This window comes from Dendrobium catenatum, unplaced genomic scaffold (assembly GCF_001605985.2).
Source record: "Dendrobium catenatum unplaced genomic scaffold, ASM160598v2 fragScaff_scaffold_12, whole genome shotgun sequence".
Taxonomy (NCBI): domain Eukaryota; kingdom Viridiplantae; phylum Streptophyta; class Magnoliopsida; order Asparagales; family Orchidaceae; genus Dendrobium; species Dendrobium catenatum.
In genome coordinates this window covers 1224943-1233247 of record NW_021318474.1, presented here as the reverse complement: position 1 = coordinate 1233247, position 8305 = coordinate 1224943, and the positions used below count along the sequence as shown (strand labels likewise).

Below are 8305 nucleotides of genomic sequence, written 5' to 3'. Positions count from 1 at the left end.
TGTAGATTATACATTGGAGGAAGTTGAGAAAGTCATTCTCAGTCTTGGAAGCAATATTTCTCCAAGAATTGATTGTATTCCTTATTCCTTTATCAAATCTTATTGGAAGCTAATTGCTAAAGATATTTGGAAGGCTATTTCTCATTTCATTTCTATGGGAAAGATGAATGCTAAGTGGAAAGAGACTTTGGTTGTCCTCATTCCCAAGGTTCAAAATCCGGTAGATCCTTCTCATTTTCATCCTATTAGCTTATGTTTGTCTATTTATAAAATTGTTGCAAAGCTTTTATTAAATAGACTTACTTTGGTAATCAATAACTTGATTTTGAAAAATCAAGAAGCTATTTTAAAAGGAAGATCTCTTTCGGAGCATGTTCTTTTGGTGCAAGAGATATTTCATAAATTTAGATTTTCCAAATCTAAGAAATGGATGGTGGCGGTGAAAATTTATATGGAACAAGCATATAATTGTATGTCTTGGAATTCTTTGAGAAATATTCTGAAATACTTTGGCTTTCCTACAGTTTTCTCAAATCTTCTTATGGAATGTGTTATAAATCCTAAGTTCTGTATTCTTTTCAATGGAACCAAATCAAATTGGATTGAAGCTAAGAGTGGATTTAGACAAGGATGACCACTTTCTCCCCATCTTTTCATCTTATGCTCCCAACTTTTATCTAACAACTTGTACCAAAATGGTAAAGATTTAGGGATAAAAGTGGCTGCCTCGGCACCTAAGGTCTCACACCTTTTATATGCAGATGATGTTCTTCTTTTTTCTGAAGCCAATATTGTACATTTGAAATTGCATAAAAGTATAATTGCAGATTATTGTAACTGGATGGGGTTATCAGTTAATGTGACTAAATATGCTATTATGTATGGGAAGTCGGTTGGTAGAGCAAAGAAGAAGTCTTTGTCTAAAATTCTCAAATATAAGGTGGTGCAGGAACTGAAATTTTTGGGAACTAATCTTTGCTTACGTAGAATGGTGTCTTCAGATTTTTTTATTTCTTCTTGAGAAGGCACAACTAAGATTAACAGTTGGGGAAACAAGTTTTTTTCTTTTCCTGGGGGACTTGTTTTGGTGAAAATAGTTTTTCTTGCTATTCCTATCTTTTATGTTTCCCATTCTTTGGTCCACATTAACATCCTGAAGAAATTAGAGAAGATGTGCAGAGAGTTTATTTGGAAAAAATTGGATAATGCTTCAGGTATGCACTACATCTCGTGGGAGGTTCTTTTTAAGCCTTGTGCTGAAGGTGGAGCGGATTTTCATTCATCTACTTCCATGATGGGACCTCTTAGATCTAAATATGCTTGGTAATTCATTAAACGTTCCAATTCTTTGCTGTACAGGACTCTACGAGCTAAGTATGGGAATAATATTTGTAGTGAAGAAAGAAAGAAAAACTGCTCTGTTACATGGAAAATTTTACTTAATGGAATGAATTCCTTGCGGCCTTTAATGAAATGGAAGATTGCTACAGGTGCTTCCATTGATACACTATATGATGTGTGGATTCTTAACAGGAGTATTTCTAAATTGCCAACTTTCATCAATGTTATGATAGAAGAATTCCCAAGACTTGATTTCTTTGTTAAAGATAAGGAATGGAATCAGATTGAGCTAAGGAAATACTTTGGATAGGAATTAATGAAGTTGATTTTAAAAATACAGATTGAGAAAGGAAAATAATTTGATTCAAGACAATTTATGTACAGGTTTTTAGGTAAATCACTGGCTTCTTTGGCTAGAACAGAACATGGTGCTGTTTGTATCAAAAATAGCTGCTGGAAGTGGTTGAAGTTGATTAAACTGTTGCCACGAGTTCTTTGTTTTGGTGGAGATTACTTAATAAAGGTATCCCAACTTTGGATTATCTCATGTATATAAGGATTATTCATTCGAATCACTATCTGAGAGGATGTACAACAGCTGAAATAGAGGAGCATATTGCGGTGAACTGTGGTATGTTAATTCAACTGTTTGAGACCTTAGGCAATCGGGGTTTCAAACTACCTAGATATAATAATTGATCAGATTATATCAATTGTTTAAAGTTTTTGTCTAAATCAAACCCTTTTTTGGATAATCTTTACTGTACAGTGGTTTACTTCTCTTGGAAAAGTAGAAATAATGTTACCCATGGTGGCAAAGAGCTGGGGACGGGATTCCTCTCTGCTAAAGCTATTGAAACAGCTACTTCTTCCTCAAAGTGTGATATCTTCTCGGACCTCTGGGGAGCCAATCAGCTTTCTAAGATGTCTAATTCTTCTTGGCACCCTCCTCCACCTGAGTGGATTAAAGGTAACTTTGATGCTGCTCTATTAGACTCTAATGAAGCCGGAATTGCAGGAGTTTTTAGAGACCATAAAGGAAGGTTTCTTTTTTTTCTTTTGGTATCAAATGTGTAGATTAGGACATTGGCTTTTTGGAGCTTATGGCTATAAGGGCTTTGAAATTCTTTCATCATAATTGGAACTTGGAAGCTAAATGAGTTATTATTGAAGGGGATAATCATAATGTCATCAAGTATCTTCAAAGTTCTATGAATAAAGTTCCCTACAAGGAGGAGGTTGAAGATTTGTCCTTCTTGAAGGATATTAGTAATTTCCTTTTTCATTTTCTCCATAGAGATTGTAATAAATTAGCCGATTTGTGTGCTAATTTTGCTTTAGTAGAAGATTTTTTTGGGAGGATCTCTATTGAAATAAGATTCCTCCTAGTTTTTTTACTTTGCTTAAAGTTGATTGTGATAGGGTTTCTATCATTTTCTAGATTGTAATAGTTATTTCCTTTCTATTAAATGCCCTTGGCAAATTCAAAAAAAAAAATAAAAAAAAAATAAACTCAGTAAAAGATAAGAAGTATTTGTATTATGACTAATAGCAATATCAAGAGTTATCTAACTTTAAAATTCATGAGTTTTTAACAACCTTATGTAAAAAAATCCTTAAACACAAAAGTTTCTTTTTAAATAAAAAATAATAGCTTCCAATTGCATACCCATATAATTCTATAAATAATATAAATTAAGTACTTCATATAAGTATCACTAAAGTTATCTTGGGGTGAATCCTATCCTCAAGGAAATGATATATTATTCATTACATTATTACTTGACATAACACATAAACTTGCGTAAATCAAGTATTTACACATAGTATAGTATCCTCTGTTGTGATAAAAATTTTGGCATTATTTTCAAGGTGTATTAGTTAATTATACTTTATTATTCATGGCCAGATTTTGTGTTATAATTTATTTTTATTATATTAGTATTTTACTATATAGTTTTTTTATTCAATTATATTATGATTTATATTTTCCCAGTGTTTGTAATTATTGTTGCATTTATTATAGATATCAGCAACAAGAAGTCTTTTTTGACCCTTTAATATAAATAACTTAAGAAAATGAAAAAAAAAAAACATTCTAAAAATAGCATGAAGATATTAGAATGCTTAACCGAGTACAAAAATTGAACCAACCTAGACTACTTTAAGAGTATGTGAATCCTATGGTAGTGGGCATTCGTCAAAGCATCAATAAACATTATATCCCATGTAATAACTTTGATATAAAGCCTGTCAATGTCTAAGTACAATGAAGCCATTCATAAATCCATTTGAATTAGATTATTTTATTTTTTCGTAAGCACTAGGCTAAGATGCGGTTTAACTCTTTAGCTATGCTTAATTATCACATGGAATTATTTAGCTAGTAAGTTCCTAGATAAGTTTTTTCCTCAATCCAAAATAATAAAGCTTAGGAATGACATCACTATATTCACTCTATTAAATGGATAATCATTATATGACTCTTGGGAGAGATTTAAAGAATTACTTAAAAAATTTTCCTCATAAGCCTTGCCTTATTGGCTTATCAATCAAACATTATATAATGGACTTATAAGATCTCTCATCTCATTCATTGATGGTCCTGCTACAGATTCTTTGAAATCTAATCCTTTAATGAAGTTTATGCTTTAATTGAAGAAAAGACCATCAATAACATACAATGGCCCTCTGATTGGGGGAACCATAGGAAAGTGGCTAGTGTTTGATATTTATGCCTTATTTATTTGGTTGTCCTAGTAACCACAAACTCAATTAAAATGTATAGCATTAGAGTTCATACATTCCAAGTAATTCCTTTATCAGTTAATGACATGATCTATATAACATGTTGTAAAATAAATTTCTCACGGTTTGAATCTTTAAATGCAATTACTAAAAAAAAAAAAAAAAAAAACCTTATTCTAACACTTATGATCCAGGTTGGATGAATTCTCCAAACTTCCAAGGGAATATTTATCCTAAGGGAGGTAGTCAGTAGAATCCTAACTAACCCAACCATGTAGGAAACTAGATCCCACCTCAATATCACTTTGAAAACCTAAAGCCTAATTTTCCACTTGAATTCAATACAAATACAAAATTTAAGGATAATAAGCCTTCTCTAGATGACCTATTTTTTTAACTATGAACCCAATTATAGAATAAAGCCACTGTAATAATGAACATTGAAAATCTATTCTTAATATTAACTAGTTCTATAAATTGTAGATGCTAAGGAATATTTTTTCATAATATAGATATAAATACTAAGTAAAAAGGGAATGAGCATTACAACACTACTCAATAAAGGAGAGGGAGAGAGATTGAGGAAGACTTTATGAATACAAAATAACTTGTGGAGGAGATACCTATAATCATGAATGAGAAAAATGAACTTATCCCAGCAAGAACCTTAACTGGGTGGAGAATTTTTTATTGAATATAGGAAACTCAGCAAGGCCACTATAAAAGAACATTTTTTATTTGTCTTTATAGATCAAATGCTTTATAGGTGAGCATGCATCCTTTTTATTATTTTTTAGGTGGTTATTCAGGATGGAAAAAAAAATTCTATTGCTTTAGAAAACAAAAAAAAGATAATCTTTACATGTACCCCCGAAGCTTTTGCATTTAGAAAAATGCCTTTATGATTATGCAATGCCCTTAGAACAATTCAATGATGAAATATGACTTTTTTATCGGATTTAATAGATTAGACATTAAAATTTTTATGTCGAATATTTCCATCTTTGGATCAAATTTTAATGTTTGCTCAGATTATTTAGAACTTGTTTTAAGTAGATGCAATGAAATAAACTTTATGTCAATTGAAAAAAAATGACAATTTATTGTTAAGGAAGAAAATGTCATTAGACATAAATCTTTTTGATGTGTATGAATGTAAATATGGAGAAGATCTATGTGATTAAAAATTTGCCACCTCATACATATATTAAGGAAGTACAATGTTTTATAAGTTGTGCTAATTTTTTTAGAAGAATTAATAAAAAAATTTCTAAAAATATTTTACTAATAACTCATTTGCTTGAAAAGGACATATTATCTAATATGTTCTAATTCTATAACTACATTTTAAAAACTTATTAAGTGTTTATTTAGTACACCTATCATCATTTCATGTAAATGGTTTTTAAATTTTTTCTTATTGTGAGATGCTATTCACTATGACATTGGAACAATTTTAGGATAAAGACTAGATAAGAAATTTCATGTTATGTATTACTCTAGAAGAATATTAAAGGATGCATAAATTAATTATACGATAATTAAGAAAGAATTTCTTGTGATAGTCTTTATATTTGATAATTTTAGATCAAATTTACTCAACACTAATGTAATTATTTTTACTTTTCACCCTTCTATAAAATTCATGTTAACAAAAAAAAAAAAAAAAAACAAAAATGAGATAGATTAGATCAATTTTATTATTACAAGAGTTTGATGTAGAGAATTTAGATAGGAAAGGAGCTAATAATCTTGTAGCTGATCATTTGTATGAATTAGAATGGGAATAACCTATATTTAATTAATGTGACATCAATGAGTTCTTATGAGGTGAAAAGGTTTTGCATTTCACTCCTTATGTGCTTGGTATGCTTACATTATGAATAATATTGTGATTGGTGTAATCCGATTTGATATATTATATACACAAAGGTATAAATTTATGCTTGATGTCAAAATCTCTTTTGGGATGATCCATATTTATTTAGGATATGCAAGGAATAAATCATTATGAGATGTATCATGGATGAGGGGATTTAAAACATTATTAGTCATTACGATGACTCAATGTATGGAGGGTATTATGAAGGGTTTAAAACATCCTCTGAGACTATTCAATTAGATTATATTAGCATTTCTTATTTAGAGATGCAAATGAATATGTCAAAAGATGTGATATGTGTTAGAAGATAGGTAATATTTTAAAGAAAGATAAAATGTGCCTTATCTATATGCTAGAAGTAAAGATCATGATATTTGGGAGCTAGACTTCTTAAGTATTTTTTTCAAATATTTTGGGAGACTATATATACTAATTGTAATTTACTATATCTCCATGGGTATTGAGGTAGTTGAAAAACCCAAAAATGATGCTCAGGTAATAATTAAACATTTAAAGAAGAAAGTTTTTTTAATCATCAATGGGGATGGAGGGAGTTTATTTTGTAATAAGAGAGAGGTGAATCTAATTAAAAAAAAATATGGAATTAAAGATAATATAGCAACTGCTTATCATTCTCAAATGAGTGGCCTAGTTGAAATCAATAATTATGAGATAAAAATAATTATAGAATGTGAGTCAAAATAGGAGGGATTTGGTATTGAGATTAGATGATGCACTATCAACTTATAAAAATGCATTCTTAACAGCAATGTAATATCTCCATCTTTGTTGATCTTTGTAAAAGATTGTCACTTCATCTTAAAGTCTTAGCGTAAAGCATATTAGGTGGTGAAAGAATTTAATTACAATCTTAAATCTGCTGAGGAAAAAAAAGACTAATACAACTTAATGAATTAAGGAAATTTACTAATAATGAATTTAAAAATTCCAAGATGTATATGGAAAAGTTAAAATGTAAAAGATAGTAAACTCATTAGGAAGGAATTTGAGCCTGAAAAGTAAGAGATTTTGTATAATTCAGGATTGAAATTATTTTAGGGAAGTTGAGGTCAAGGTGTTAATGAGATTTCAAAGTTATTAAGGTGTATCTATTTAGAGATATATACTTTATGTATAATAAACAGACTGATACTTTTAAAATTAATGATTAGAGACTAAAGCCATAATGGGAAGGGGAGATAGATTGCCTTAGGACTTAAGTGGAGTCGGCTCAATATAGAGAAGAGAAAAGCATAGTTTGGATAACGATTATTAATTTATAATTGGTTGAAGGAAACAAAAAACATTATATATGTTTGTTATTTTATTATAATATATTATGTGTGAATGATTCAAGTTTAAGATAAGAAGTTCTTGGTTAGGTAGGATTTGTTATCATTAGAAGTTGTATAATGTGTCATCAATTTTTCTTAACTATGTGTAGTGTATTACTATGGACCTTGTACTTTTAAATTTAATCAACCCGTAGGCTCCTACGTGGGTTTCCCTTATAAAAAGGAACATGTTAAGAAAAAATTTGCTAGAGTGATGCAGTGATGCGTTCCTGAGTAAAATATTACTATTTCAATTCAAGAAAAAGTAGATTTTAATATGGAACCATAATGCTAAAGAAACCTATTACCATATTACCAAATTGGCCCCATAAGGCCTCAACATTGGCAATACACCATAGTGGAATTGAGCTCTCAAATTTTTGGAAATAATTTTTGCATTACAGCATAGCCTTCAATTCAATAAAACAAAATTAAACATCATTATTGAGGTAGTTGAAGCACTACATTTTCGAGCACTACAATCCTAATAAATGTTGAGCACTGTAATAGTGGGATTGTCAAAAGCTCCAAATTATTGCCCCATGGCACTATTTGACTTCAACACCATATTTTTCATACTACTTTTGAGTAATCTAAGAAGGTGTTGCTGTGCTACTTATTTTAGTTTCGTGATACCAATCATTTTATATAAACTAAAAGGAGTTATTTTTATTTTTCACCTAATATCTTCTTATTAAGTGTTTGTATTGAAGTGCATATACTCTAGTCAAATTATCACAAATGGTCTCAAAGATAAGTGAGGGTATAAGAAAAGATATAGATCAACTTACCAAATACTGAAAGGTTCATGAGTACAACTGCTAAATAGAGATATAACAACAATATTATTTATATGGATAATGATCCAACCAACAAACCCAAAGATTTATCCTCGAGTTAGAGAACCAAATATGATAAGACATAAAGTTACAAACCTCTGCGATAAAGTGGACTGGATCTCAGGTTTTATAAATGATTTTAGGCAACATATTTTAATGCA

At 29.8% G+C, this 8305-nt stretch overlaps 1 non-coding gene across 1 annotated transcript; it reads right to left on the bottom strand.

The window, feature by feature from the left end:
* Nucleotides 1-3768: 3768 nt before the first annotated feature.
* Nucleotides 3769-3874, bottom strand: LOC114579115. Its single transcript, XR_003699972.1, has one exon. It is a non-coding gene; the product is annotated as a small nucleolar RNA R71 (small nucleolar RNA).
* Between the last annotated feature and the right edge of the window lie 4431 nt (nt 3875-8305).